At 35.9% G+C, this 15,483-nt stretch overlaps 1 long non-coding RNA gene across 1 annotated transcript in view; it reads left to right on the top strand.

Moving 5' to 3' along the window:
- Positions 1-8,430, top strand: part of LOC135269665 (uncharacterized) — a 69,527-nt gene extending 61,097 nt beyond the window's left edge. Inside the window, exon 4 of the long non-coding RNA XR_010337910.1 lies at positions 8,324-8,430. This is a non-coding gene — a long non-coding RNA (uncharacterized LOC135269665). The remainder of the gene's footprint in view (positions 1-8,323) is intronic.
- The last annotated feature ends 7,053 nt before the right edge of the window (positions 8,431-15,483 follow it).

The following is a 15,483-nucleotide window of genomic DNA, read 5'->3' as shown; positions in this document are numbered from 1 at the left end:
CAACGTATGAATATAGAGAAGACACAACTCAGACTGCCACAGGCATTAACTCCGAAAGCGTCCCTTCTGCTGATATTCCTGGTAAGCAGTACGTGCCTCCCTTGGAGCTGGGATCAGCTGTGTCATGATTATGTGTTCAGATGTCACCTGCGGTAGGCTGTGATCACTCAAGTCCTGGCCTAGCTCCTGTTAGTTTCCTCTCCTCAATTAGTAGCAAACTTGTTGACAGTGTAAGTGGCTGATTGTTAAATTGGCAAATGATGCAGAAAAAGGGGATAATGTTAATAGAAATATAGTTATTAAACATAATTATAAATTTGTCTATATCTATCTATCTATTGTTTTATCTATCTTCTGTCTTTCTTCCATGTACTACTTAACTGCCATTATTTAATTAAGAGAATGGATATGTCTATCAGTTGTTTTATACTTGAAAAAATTAAATAATGTTAATTTTTTCATTAACTTTCATGAGCACACTTAATTTTTATTTGTACTTAAATATAATGCTTCTTTTATTTTTGTATTTCCTGGTACCTTAAAAGAAGTACCTATATTATGCAAATAGCAGCAGTTAGCATATGGCTATGAGACAGGGTGGCTGTGGATAATTTTCCATAGGAGGAATGATTTAACTTGAACTTTCAAAGATGGGGAGTGGGGTGGGATACAAATAGGTGAACTAGCAAAATAATATGAAAAAAATATGGAAAGCGCTGTTTGACCTTCCCATTCAGAATTCTCTTCTGGTCAAATATGCTTCAGGAAAAAAAAGGCCATCAAGTTGCTTGAGTTTCTCAACCTTTGTACTGGACATCCTTCTGTTTAGCTAACTTTTCATCAGTCACTAAGAGACCTTCTGATGATGCCAAAAGCACTAGGAAATAGCAACAAAAAGTGGAACAAAATGTCTGCAACAGAATGGCTAGTATTAGAAAGTCAAGGCCGGATGCGGTGGTTCGCACTTTGGGAGGCTGAGGTGGGTGGATCATGAGGTCAGGAGACCATCCTGCCAACATGGTGAAACCCCATATCTACTAAAAATACAAAAATTAGCCGAGTATCGTGCTGGACACCTGTAGTCTCAGCTACTTAAGAGGCTGAGGCAGGAGAATCACTTGAATCCCAGAGGCAGAGGTTGCAGTGAACCGATATTGCACCATTGCACTCCAGCCTGGGCAACAGAGCGAGACTTCATCTTAAAAAAAAAAAAACAGTCAAAATATAACAGATGTTGGTGAGGTTGTGGAGAAAAGGGAATGCTTAGAAACTTTGTTGGTGGGAGTGTAAATTAGTTCAGCCATTGTGGAAAGCAGTGTGGCAATTTCTCAAAGAACTAAAAACAAAGTTATCATTCAACCCAGAAATTCCACTATTGGGTATATACTCCCCAAGATATAAATTATTCCTCCATAAGGAGACATGTATGTGTGTATTCATTGCAGTGCTAATCACAATAGCAAAGATATAGAACCAATCTAAATTTCCATCAATGGTAGACTGGATAAAGAAAATGTGATACACATTCACCATGGAATACTATGCAACCATCGAAAAGAATGAGATCATGTCCCTTGCAGGAAATCAAACTAAATGCTCATCAGCAGTAGACTGGATAAAGAATATGTGTTACGTATACACCGTAGAATATTATACAGCCATAAAAGGGAATGAGATCATGTCCTTTGCAGGACATAGATGTAGCTGGAGGCTATTATCCTTAGCTAGCTAATGCAGCAACAGAAAACTAAATATGACATATTCTCACATATAAGTGGGACCTATATGATGAGAACACATGGATACAAAGAGAGGAACAGACACAGTGGCCTATGTGAGGAAAGAACACAGGAGAAGTGTAAGTATCAGATCAAATAACTATTAGGTACTAGCTTTAATACTTGGGTGACTAAATAATCTACACACTAAACCCCCAGGACACGAGTTTGCCTATGTAACTAACTTGCACATGGATCCGTGAACCTAAAATAAAAGTTAAAATAAAGAGATCTGGGATGAAGCTTGGGCTGGACAACAAGAGGCAAAGCAGGTACCTGATGGATGAGATCCACTGGAGCTGGAAATCTCCAGCACTCCCATCCGTTGCCCTGCCGGCTCACGGCAGTGTTTGCTTCAGATGTTTGATGAACTGCTGAGAGATAAATAGCACGTGGCAGATAACTTTAAAAAAATTTCTCTTGACTCAATCCAGCGTCATTAATTCTGAAGATGTAAGCCCTTTCTGATTAGCTTAGTTGCTAAATATTCACTCCTAAGTGTTGGTAAGAGCATGAGAAACTTCATTCCCTTAGAGCTCTGAACTTTACGTGGGATCAGTAGTTCATCACTGCTGATAAACTGTGAGAAACTACCTTTCCAATTACCAACTGTTAAGTATATTTACTGAATATATTGTGGGCTCAGGTAGGTTTTCTAATTGTTTTAATGATCTCTTTTCCATAAATATTACACACACTTACAAACACTCTTTAAAAATATTTATTCACTTATTAAACACATATATTGCATGACCAGTATGTACCCAACATTGAGTCATTTTTCAGTACACAAAGTTAGAAATATTAAGGCTTTAATGAATTTAAAATATAAGCTGAGAAGCATGTCTGTGACCAAGTAATTTCAATGCAATACCAAATCTGAAACTGCTTTCATTGACCAAGCTAGGCTTTCAAAGGTAAAAGCAAAAGCTTGTTTCATTATTTCTTTCATTGCTGCTTCAAACTGACTCTCTAGAATGGTACTTTATATATGTTTAAAATTTTGGAGTGATTCCACAACTTTCCTGATTGGTGATAGATCAGCTCCATCTCCTCCTCCCTTTTTGACATTACAAATCCAGATAATGACCAAATAACTCCAATTCAAGTTAAAGCCATATGAATATTCAGGATTCAGGCAAATTAAAGCCCAGGATCTGATTCAAGCTCAAATGTTTTCATGGGCAGTGAATCAAAGTTTGCGTCATCTCTCTTTGACTCCTACTTGCAAAGTTGGCCCCTGATGACTTTGAGCTGAATCCCTCTCGAGGAATGACCCTTAACTGAGGAGAATTCTTACCTGGAATTCCTCTTTTCTTGGCTAATATATATATATTAACCCTCAGGAATCACGTTACAAACATACAAACTACTAAATCAGAGAGTCCATTTCAAACTCTCCAGACTAGTTATTTGTCTGGGTTATTCACCAATGATTACTGGATATTTACCAATAGCATCACCCAGGATCCATTTATATAATATTTCTCCATGCTGACATTCATGCTATGCCTGTTGTGTACTTAGTCTGCAAATAGGTGAGAAAACCACACCTGCATGCTTAATCACTGTATCCCCAGGAAGGAGCACTGCGCTCAGCATATGTTAGAAGTTTGGCAAACATTTTCTAAACAACTGGAACCCAAAAAGTTATTGCAGTGCTTTAATTCCAGTACATTTTTTTTGTTAGTTTGCCAAGAGATGGATGACTTCATTTACCATCATCTGATACCAACTTGAGTTAAAACTTCCTCCACAATTTTTAGCAAGCCCTCTTAAAGATGAGAAGAAAGGTAAAAATAAATGAAATAAAAACTCAAAGTGGGAAAACATATTATTATCTATAATAATAATATGTCCAAAAGAAATATAATGTGTACTATAAATGCAAGCCACCTGCATATTAGTCAGATATTTGTAGTCACATCAAAAAAATTAGGAAAACAGCTAAAATTAATTTTACTCATTAATGTATTTTATTTAATGTATTTAAAATATTACTATTTCACCATGTAATCAATATAAACACTATTAGATGCTTTGCATTCTGCTTTAGTAATACTTTTCAAAATCAAATGTACTTTATACTTACAGCAAAATGTGCAATACTTATACCTGGAAAATGTAAGGGTATAAGTGTTACCAAAAAAAAAAAAAAACTCAATTACTAGAAGTAACAATTCAGTGTTAAATAATCATATGTGACTAGTAGCTATTATATCATACAGTGCAGGTGTATAATATACCCCAAGAGGGAATTCTACATACATTTCCTCAAACCTCACAGTATTATTATTTTTATGTGTATGTATGCATATATACAATGCTTTGTTTTCTAAAACACGTTTGTAATTCTAGCTGCTAGCAATATCTGAGCCCCAGACTTGCATCTGGTTTCTTTGAGGCAACTATAATTTTCTCTTGCATGTATTAAATAAAACTTTTCAGACAATTTAGTTATAAGCATTGGTCAGTGTTTTAGCAGTCTTGTATGGCAGAGTTTTTAACGTGTGTGGCCAATTTTAAGATTTTAGGAATTAAGAATTGACCCATTGGTCAATTCAAAGATTTACTCTTGGTTAGTATTTCATATGGCGAGAGAAGGAATAGGTAGCTTTGTTAGATTATCTATTAAATATCAATAATCATGTTAGATTCAGGAAGAAAAGAAAGTCTCTTTAAAGGGCACTGGATTATGACTAACAGTAAGCTGGCAGTCAACTGGGTTGGTGAAGTTCTCATATTATAGCTGCATTTTATTAAAATTCAGCAGAAAATCACTTAGCATTTTGTCCGGAATACTGATTTCTCCCCAGAAGAAGGGTATTGTGAACTACATTGCTCAAAAGTAATTTTTTTCCCTTCAACAGTAAAGATGTCTTTACTTCCTGTTGTTTCAAAGACCAAATTTGGATTTTTAAGAAATGAAATAGGACTACTGAAAAATCTTAGCCATTAAAACATAGAGTGTGGATGAGAAAGTTTCAGATAGTAAGGTGAGAAACGAAGGCTGGGCCTCTAAGTTTTGTATGCCATTCCAGGAGTGTGGCTTGTATGTTTAGCTTCTGGAGCGCTATGTCCACATGTGAAAGAGTAGATGTAATTGAGAAAAATCTTGTAATAAACTCAGAGTGGAAACAGTGAGATTGCTATCAACGTGTTGGCTTCCTAGATATCCCCAAGCCTTCTGGACTGTGGATTTACAAGAAATGATGACACTTAAATAAAAAAGGATTCCAATCTGATATACAAATAGTGGACAACTCAGCATCATTCACTCATTTCTTACTATTTTCCAGCATTTACAAGAGCTTGTATTTCTCATGTCTTCCTACTCAATATTTTGCTTTCTCTCAAGTCTTTATATTTTTCCCCTCTTGTTTCTTATAGCTGTTCTCTTTTTCTGTACCAAATATTGACCCAAAGATTAAATGAAATTTATTTTACTTTGATTTTCTCAAGGCGCTGCTCTGACAGAGTCATTTCTTTGAGTAGAATTTAATTAAATTTGGAAGTTTAATGCCAAGTAGGTAACAGCAAAGATCCAATCAACACATAATTTATAATTAAATATTAGGTAGCTCCACCCTTCAAAGAATCCGAAATATTTATCTCTTGGATGCCTTGTCTTCCAGAGATCCCATGTCTCATTTTGAGCATGGCTACTTCTCTACTACATACTCTCACGTCATTTTATTTCTGAGAACACTTACTCTTCTTATCTGAATCCCAGGCCATCAAGGTCGTATCCTGTAGACTCTGTTTCCACACTAATATTCCAATAAAGTGTTTGCGAAGCCATAGATATCTTTTCCCTCAGAATTATGCAGTTTGCTCTTAAACCATCTCTTCCTCCCACCTTCTCCCCATGCAGACTTTTCAACCGCCTCAATAATAATTCTAGAATATGTAATATATAATGCCAATAAGATAAAGAGGTAGACTCTCCACTCCCCAGAGATGGGGGATTCATGCTGTAGCTGGACACAGCAGGCAGTGCTCTTATGAGTAAGAGCAAGGATGTAATAAATAAAAAATAAATGGTGGGAGTCTCCTCTGCAGGTGCTTGGTGAAGACATGCTAAGCTTTTCCCAGTAAAGGCAAATCATCAAGCAAAATCATGACATTTGTCAAGGACTTCTCAGACAGTCTGTCAGATTCTGGTCCATTTTCCCAAACAGACACCACAAAACCATGCCTTTCAGTTAAAAACAAAAATACTTCTATATAATTAAATAATTCACTTAAAACAGTCACATCTTTGGAAAGGGGTTTAATCTGTTAGCTGTAGAACAGTCTGGTTGAACAAAGTTCTTATAGTTATGCCCCCTGTGCGAGAAAATGCCTTTGTTTTAGCAACGTCCAGGCACTGTGCGGTGTGGAGTGAGCACATTTTGCCTCTAAGTGGGTTTCCTTTGAAGCAAGAGGCTCCTCGGGACTGGAGCCTTGGCATAGGCACATGCTCAGTTCAAACTGCATAATTAGCATTGCAGTACCTTCTTTTCATTATTGAAACGAAACAGTATTTTATTTTCAAACAGTATTGTTTGAAGTAAAATACTATTTGAAAAGCCTGGCATCTGTTTTGCTTTCCAGTTTTGTTATCCCTAAAATCAAAATAATAAAGAATAAAACAAACAAAATCATTTTTCAACTAATCAATTCAAAATATGCTTTTATATTTATATGCGTCTGAAATGCCCCTGTTTTCTTCTGTATTTATCTTCACCTATTTAAGTGTAAGGGTATAAATGTTATAAAATATTTTGCTTCAAGATAAGCTGTTTTGTTGGAATTTATTAGACAAGTCTCAGGAGTTTTCTGTGTTGGAACAAAAGAGTGGTACATGCAGTGTACAAAATCCCTAAAACTTTTGGCATTTCTGCTTAAAATTGGTAGAAATTGGCTGCAATGTTTTTTAAAAATTATTATATAACATTCACCATTTGTTGGATTACCAAAATCACTTCAAACATTGGAATACCCCAAACATTTTATTAGGGGAAGGAGAGAAGAGTGGGAAAAAGATCATAACATATATTGCGCACACATTTTGTGTAGAAAAAGGATTAGGTACTTTACATATCTTATCATTTAATCTTCACAAAAACTTCATGACATGGGAATTATGTGCCCACCTCATATATAAGGTAAATAAAGATTTAAAACTGCAATTCCATGGACGTGAAATAGAAAATTTAGACAACATGTTTTTCAAGATGGAGAGTTACAGTGTTCCATTTTCATTAATCACGGATCTTCCAGGAAAGATTAAAAGTAGGAGAGAAAAGTGAATGTGTTTCTAATAATTATAAATATTTTTAGTGTAGCCAACGGATACAATTAAGAGATTTCATACACATTTGCTCAAAGCATGTTGGGAACCCCGCATTCGGTCCTGCCTTCAGACTCAAATTACAAGCCGCAGAGCAAAATAAAGCCTCATTATGTTATAGTCCCACAGAGTCACTGATTTCAAGCAGTGTCCACAATTTCCCCATCGGCCATCTTCATTACTCTTGATTCCAAACCCTGTTGGCAGTTTCAAAATATTAAGTCAACTCTCAAAGGACCAAGATTTTGCCAGGTGTTGTCACTGGTTAGCATAGAGAAGAGTCAGCACCAAAGGCAGTTTCCCAAAGCAGCAGTTTCAGAGTTGCTTTTAGTAATGGCTGCCTTGTTGGTATGAATAGAGCTCTCCCTACAGGGACAGTTAGGAAGGGGGAGTGCAAATGTTCAGACAGTTGGTTAAAATTAGCGCTTTCTTCAATCATGAACACCTCCGCATGACCAAATGTGTCTATATATACTTATTTTAGGTATTTACTTTTAGGTAATTGAAAATGTAACTTAAACATCAGGTGATTGTATTCAATAGTAGATGCAGATATTTCAGATTATATAAAAGTTTCTTATGATATAAACTGTATTAGGCTAAAAACTTTAAATACATAAGTACATATGTATGTGTATATATGTGCATATATAAATATATATGTGTATATATATATTTCAGGTTTTTAACATTTGTGTATGCATAATATGTATAGATGTGTATCTAGAAGCCAGATGGTTATAATTCCAGTGATGGAGATATAATATGATATCAATTAACTTGACAATATAGCCCAGGGGAAGGAGGTAAACAAAAGTCACAGCTCTGGGGAGAAGAGAAAGAATATTTACAAACTTCTGTTTAAAATACAAAGGTGAGGTGATCAATTAAAGAGCCAATAGTTCAGGAAGTTAATTGAGATCTATTCCACTAAGAGCTTTCAATGTCAAAGTAGTATCTTAATTATAAACCTAATATAATTTTCATCTGTTTGATATCTGCTGACAAGGACAAGCAATGTATATTCTGCCTCATCAAAATATGTCAGCCAGTTCAAGAACCGAAGGTGTTTGTTATAGCTCAAAGAAGATTAATGTCTGTAGATGGGACACAGTTTGGTCGTTTGTATTATATTTTTGAATAGCCATTTTTATTGGCAATATTCCCTGGTTGTTTTTCATTTATTTCTCTCCTTTTTAAAACAAATTAGCACAAATGGGCATTAAACATCAATGAAGTAACAGCAAAGGCACATAATAAAAGCATGGAATTAAGCCAAGCTGAAGATTCAGATGCAATAAAACAACCAACCTTTATCATCTCAATGGTTTCTGTGCCTCATTTAATCTACTATTTCTATTTTGTTCAAGTGAACAAATTGACTTTTAAAAATTAACTTTATTGAGGTAAAATTTACATAGGATCAAATCCAGTCATTTAAAATGTTCAGTAAGTTTTAACAATATATTTACTATGCAAGCACTTCGTATGTATTTTTACACACTACCTATGTGTACATATTTGCACAATCACACTACATATTTGTGTACATATGAATACGCATACTGCATACATACAAGTAGCTATATACTTGTGTACCATATAGATACATATATATATAAACTTTTTAATATACTTGATTATATAATGAGCAGTGAAATTCTAGTTTTCAAGTGATATTGTGGTGTAGTGGGAAATGCATTTGACTAAAAATCAAGAAATCTAAACACTGGTGTTAAAGAGAGTCTGCTAAATAGCACTTTTTCTATTGAGAGAGTCTGCTAAATAGCACTTTTTCTATCTAACTGGGTTCTGCACCCGTTGAGGAATGAGGTAAAAGACTAAGATAGGAAAGAGACAGTGATGAGCCGAATCTGCCTTGTGTAAACTTATGCGAGCTAATTATGTGCATCTCTTTTCAAGCCCTCAAGCATTGACGTCATGGTCATAGTGAAATAAGTCTAGGTGGAGGTATTTATACCACAGAACTCTGCAGATGCTGCAAGTCTGAGTTTTCTTTTTCTAGAGTCAAGTGTTAGTTTATCAGCATGATCCTATGAAGAGATCAAAATACTACTATTACTAATGGAGACAATATTGGTCAAGTGGTCCTCCCAATGCTGAACTTTGAATTTAGAGTTTTCATTCTCATCCCGGCAGCCATGAGGGCATTGCAGTCCATTCCCAGACTGCCTGGTCTCTGGAATGAGCTCACTGTATCGCCAACAGCTATAACAACTCATGCCTTATGTAAGGAGGTTTGTCCCCCAAAAAAGAAGAGGGCATCTCAGCTCTATTTATGCCCTGGCCTTGCTTTTGCATATACCAATTAGATAAGCAATCCATCTCCCATGGGAGGAAAGATAGGGGCAAACAGGGGCATGGGTTTTATACTGATGGAACCCTTTTACTTTGAAGAAAATCTCAAATGTGAGGAAGAAGCCGCCCATCTTTTCCATGCATTCCCAAACTGAATTTAGGACAGTTCTGTTTCTAAATAGTTCTTGGACCCATCATTAATGCTTTTGTAGGAATAGTTTCAACCTCCATAAAATAATTTTTAAAATAGCCTCAGATAATTTCAAAGGGGCCTCTAATGCCACATTTCTATTATTTACAATTCTAGGTTTCTATATCTGTAGTGTACTGCAACAAAAGTTTGAATTCTATTTCAGTGCATTTATACATTCTAAAGAACTGATCCTTTCTAACCTGCAGGCCCACCTTTCATTGGGTCATTTTTGAAAGCTTTTAACAGAGGGCAAATGGGAAGAGTGCTTTGACCTCCTTCGACATGAGACCAAACTCAGCGTGAATAAATAAGCTGCTATTCTAATACATATGATGGATCTATTTCATATTGTCATCTACCAGCTGAAGTAAAGTTCTTTTTTCCCTTTTGAGTTTATTGTTGAAAATAACTCCCTTTTCACCTAAAAAACTCTAGCTGCAGCTTCTTGTAGATTTGATCTTGCTCAATGATTGTTAAGAAGGTCAGAGAACTTCAAACATCTGAGTGCCCATGTTGTGTGCTTCAACTTCTTTTACAGTCCTTATTATTCTTTAATATAACTTGTTTTTCATCAACCTATGAGTTGCTTGGGTCTTTCACCTGTATCCTTAATGTATAATGGAGCGATTGGAATGACAATAGTTTGCAGTATTTACTAGAGGTCTCAGGAAATGAATGATGAGCCAAGACTGTTCTGAAATACTTATCTAACTCATGGTCTAAAATACGTATGCATAAGAGGAGCCAGTTCCAATGCCTAGACATACAGGAATTTCAGATGAAAATGTCTATCAACAGGAAACCAGTTGTTTTAACCTGTTTTGTGTTGCTATAACAAAATATCTAAGACTGGGTAGTTTATAGAGAAAAGGTTTACTTGGCTTATGATTCTGGAGGCTGGAAAGTTCAAGATTGGGCATCTGCAGCTACCAAAGGCCTCAGCTTGCTTCAAGTCATGATGGAAAGCAAAAAGGGAATGGAACTGGCATATGCAAGGAGGTCACATGGCAAGAGAGGAAGGAAGAGAGAGAAACAAACTAAGGAAGTCAGCCTATTAGTTCCTGCTCATGCAGGAACTAATTCATTTTAGTGAGAGCGAGAACTCATTCAATCCTCATGGAAGGGCATCCATCTATTAATGAAGGATCCACCCTCATAACTCAACCACCTCTCATTAGGCCCTATCTCTCAATGCAATGCAGCCACATTGGGTATCCCATTTTAACAGGAGTTTTGGTGGGAGCAAAGTAAACCTTAATACCAATCAAAAAAGCAGTTATTGTGTGCTTTCACTAAATGTGACCCTTTGATTCAAACACACTTCCCTGTAACAATATACCACCATGTATGCTATTAACGAAATTACTTCTAACATCAAGGAAAAATCAGTACTCAAATGAGCATGATGGCAAAGACTGATGTGGAGGTCATTTTGTTTGAGCTTCTAAATCAGCAGAGTAGGAGAGGAAATCCCCTCTGCAGGAGGCAGGATGTCTTTCCCTGGCAAGAACTGCGGGTGTTTATAACTGCTATCAAGTGAGTGACCAGAGATAACACAGTGACTTGCCAAACCGAATTTTAATTAGAAAAACAAAACTCAAATTGGAATGGTGATGGTTTAATGATTTCAATGTCTTTTCAGAAGCAATGTTAAGTTTAAAGATAAATCATTTACTTACAAAATTGGCCAGCAAATATTTGTAGTTTGCCCTGTATATGTCAAGGGCTGCTCAAAGCAGGGTAGAGGGAAACTATACAGACAACTCATGCAAAAGAAAAGTTTTGCACTGAATTCATGTCAACAACATGAGACAAAATTTCTTCAGATTATTGTAATAGGACAGGGAGATGTTACCATAAACTGAGCTTAACTTCATTGAAACAAAAGGCAAGAAGGAAGCTTTTAAAATATTGCTGGGGGGTGGCCAATGTGACTCAGAGATCTGTGTTTGCTAGAGATGTTAATTGAAGTTAGGCTCCTACCCTATCACAGAGATTGGGAGACAGGGTTTCCATCTTTTGTGACAATTATATTCCAAAAGGAAGGCTTACAGGTTCTTGAGAAAGACATTCCTGGGTTATAGGAGATATAACTCAATGGGAGCAGAGAATTGTAAAGTTTTCTATATTGTAAGTTTTCTGAAGAAATGTGAAGTCAGCCCATGTTTTCATACATTGGCTAGAACAAACAGTAAAGTCTTTGGCCATTTTTTCAGGCAGGTATTTTAAGAGTCACCCTAGAAACACAGTTTTGGTGTAATAAAAGGCATGCTGGAGTCTGGCCACTTCTCGTCAGGGGAAGGGGGCAAAGTGGGTAGACTAGAGGGAGTTGTTTATGTGAAGAGTTTAATGTTTTTAATTTTTTTTTCTGAAAAGAAAGGCAATTGAGAATATCTCTTCTCTATACTATATACATTTTTTTAAGAAAAACTAGCTGTCACTTTTATTCTAAATGGTGATAGAGAAGAAACCATGTAAGAGGCTACCCATAAATATAAATAAGTATTTTTATTTTTTATCATACTTTTATGTATATCTGTGCTAAGAGGGATTCCTCTAAGGTCTTTGTCTTCCCCCTTACTCACTTGGGTATATGCATGATTATAATCATTAGTATTTTTATAGCTGTGTCAGACATAGACTTCCTTCTTATTTCCTTCTTTGAAAATAGCATCACATAGAATGTGTTGGAGATTGTCACTTTCCTGCGCTTTCAATGCATGAGCAATCCTTGTGGTTCATTCTTTGAAATGCTTCATGGGTTCAGAGCCTCTGCCCTGCAGTGAGTACCTCCCCTTGAGCACAGCCTCCCTTCTATTCCCTTGTGTTTCTCTTTTTCTACTACTCAGGAGCTAGTAGGATCTTGGCAGGGTTTAACAGTCATTAAACACTCTAGGGGCTCCTCATTACCTGAAAGATCAAAGGATTCATTTCTAAATGATTTATTGAACACCTGTTACAGGTTAGGTACTGCACAATTCCCCTCAAATTCACACTGTCATAGTAATCCAATTTTAGACTTTTCCTAATGAAATTTCTTGACAGTCTCAGTCACGATGAACTCTATTCACTATTTACATAGAAATACCAACTGTTCTCTTTATGCGCTGAACTGCATCTTACCTCAATGTCTGCATATTCAGTTCATCTTCTGAGAATGCCATTATTTAGTTTTCATCTGGTAAAATCATATTCAACTTTATAGTCCAACTCAAATATCAACTTTTCTCTATAAACCTATCTGACTACCCTAGGCCTACTTAATGATATCTCTTTTGGGTTCCTCCAACTGTTTATTAATCTGTATAAAATCACACATCTGATTACATAAAAATTAAAGATTCATGCCCCCTGTGGAGATAGAGTTTCTTTACAGAAGAAAGTCTTATTTGATGTAGTTGAGGGATAACATTAGGAGAAATACCTAATGTAGGTGACGGGGGTTGGGGGGTGGATGCAGCAAACCACCATGGCATGTGTATACCTATTTAACAGTCCTGCACAATCTGCACATGTACTCCAGAACTTAAAGTATAATAAAAAGAAAAAGAAGAAAAGAAAAGCTTCAAAAAAAAGTATTTTAAGACAATTGAATCTCATTTCTTCTTTCACTTGATTCTTTATGCAGGAAATATTTAGCAAATATGCCAGACCAGACATTCAATCCATATAATATTCCTTGAATATCGTATGAGAAAGTCTATAAATGTGAAAGTCAGTAAGAATAAGCACTGAGATTAGATTGCCTATGTTCAATTTTGGCTTTGTCATGTTATATCACTCTTTAAGAGAGTTTTTCGAGTCTAATACGGTGTTTGGTTTGTGTATGAGTCTCTTGCTGTTAATAAAGATATATCTGAGACTGGGTAAGTTATGAAGGAAACAGGTTTAGTTGACTCACAGTTCCATATGGCTGGGGAGACTTCACAATCATGGCAGAAGGCAAAGGAAGAGCAAAGTTATATCTTACATGGTGGCAGGGAAGAGACAGGTTGTGCAGGGGAACTCCCATTTATAAAAGCATCAGATCTCATGAGACTTATTCACTACCAAGAGAACAGCATGGGGAAAACTCCCCCCATGAGTTAGTTATCTCCACCTGGTCCTGCCCTTGAACTGTGGGAACTATTGCAATTCAAGGTGAGATTTGGGTGGGAACACAATCAAACTATATCAGTTTGCGTTTCAGCTAAACTATATAACCAATGTAAAAGGCATGGTTTGGACCTGACATAGAATAGATCATTCACAAACCTTGATGACTGAATGGAATATTTAATGAACTCTGGCCCACCAGTTGCACATAAGCTCAGTCAGACGAGCTACATTGTTTTATGTTTATCTCAAATATCTACAGGGAAAGCAAACTGGGTTTACTGTATCATTTTTAGTTTCCCTCAGGAAAAAAAGACAACAGTAGATTAAGTAAACAATAGGAAAAAAAAGGAATTTTTTATTTCAGATAAGGTAAGCTATGACTTATATGCGTATGAGTCACCTACCTACCCCTGTATGTGGATGTTATAAATGATTCACTTAATTTTGTTTCCCTGTTCAGGACAGCACTAATTTAAATTATAAAAGCAGATTGCAATGACGTTCAGAAGCCACTGCTTTTGTGCATGGCCTGATTTGCCCCCTTACAGTGTTTTCTCTTTTATATCCAAACAAAGGAAATGGATATGGACTTTGGATGCACATTCATTCCAGATAACCAAGGGTGGATCTTATCATAGTGGCAAAGTCATAATAAACTTCTGGTTACATATCAAAATATTTGTTACTGTTTGACAAATGCTTATTACTGAGGTAAAGGTGTGGTGGCTTTATCACCCCATTACAGGGTTCCTGTGACTCTGGAAAAGGAAGCATTCTTCTGCATTTACTGTTTTCATTAACTTTCCCTGTTTTTTTCTCCTTGTGTGTGTATAGTGTATTTTTTTCTCTAGAAATGAGCTGGCTAGGCATGCTACTTCCACTTGGAAGAGGTCAATGTTTGCCTTACTCCATCTTGGGGTCACCACAGTACATGACTCAGAATCATTAGACAATGTTTATTGAGTTACTCCTACATTTCAAATACTGGGTTGAATGTGGCTGAAGCATCAAATGTTAATGGAATTTTTTGTACAGTCAAGAAGTGATTGCTGCCATAGAAGAGACACAGCACACTGACAGACACAGCAACGAAATTTGACTTGTGATCTTCATCCAGGAAAAGATAGATGACACATTCTGTAAAAGTTCAGAAGAAATTTTGGTCCCTTAGATTTAAGAAAAAGAAAAATTTAGTTGAATACTGAGCATTGATTTGCAATCTAATAGTGTCTGGGGATGCCACCTGTTTTCTTGCAATTAAAATTTAAAAACAAAATTATACAAAGAGCAACTGGAGTTTAAAGCAACTGTAAAAGATCCAATTAGAACAGAAATCAATTAAATCAAAAATAGTAAAACAACGGGAAAATAAACATAATCAAAAATTGTTTTATTCAAAAGATCAAAAAACATTTTTGATTGAAAACATGTTATCAACATGAGAAACAAAAGAGGAGATCATCACTAATCATCCTTGGACACTAAAGAACAAACAATACCATGTGTAATGCTATGCCCACAAATTTGACAACTTATGTGAAATGGACCAATTCTATGAAAGGCACAAACTACCAAAATTCATAGGGAGATGTAATTTGAATAAACCTATTTATGTTAATAAAATTGAATAATAAAGCACCCAGCTCAGATGCTTTTAAATTGAACCAAATATTTTAAAAATAAAATATACCAATCCTCTATAATCTTTTCCAGAAAATCGAATTAGAGGGAAAACTTTTTAAATCACTCATTCTACAAGG

This window comes from Aotus nancymaae, unplaced genomic scaffold (assembly GCF_030222135.1).
Source record: "Aotus nancymaae isolate 86718 unplaced genomic scaffold, 86718_ANA_hifiasm-v0.15.2.pri h1tg000006l, whole genome shotgun sequence".
In the NCBI taxonomy this organism is placed as follows: Eukaryota; Metazoa; Chordata; class Mammalia; order Primates; family Aotidae; genus Aotus; species Aotus nancymaae.
This window is presented reverse-complemented; position numbering and strand designations above follow the sequence as displayed.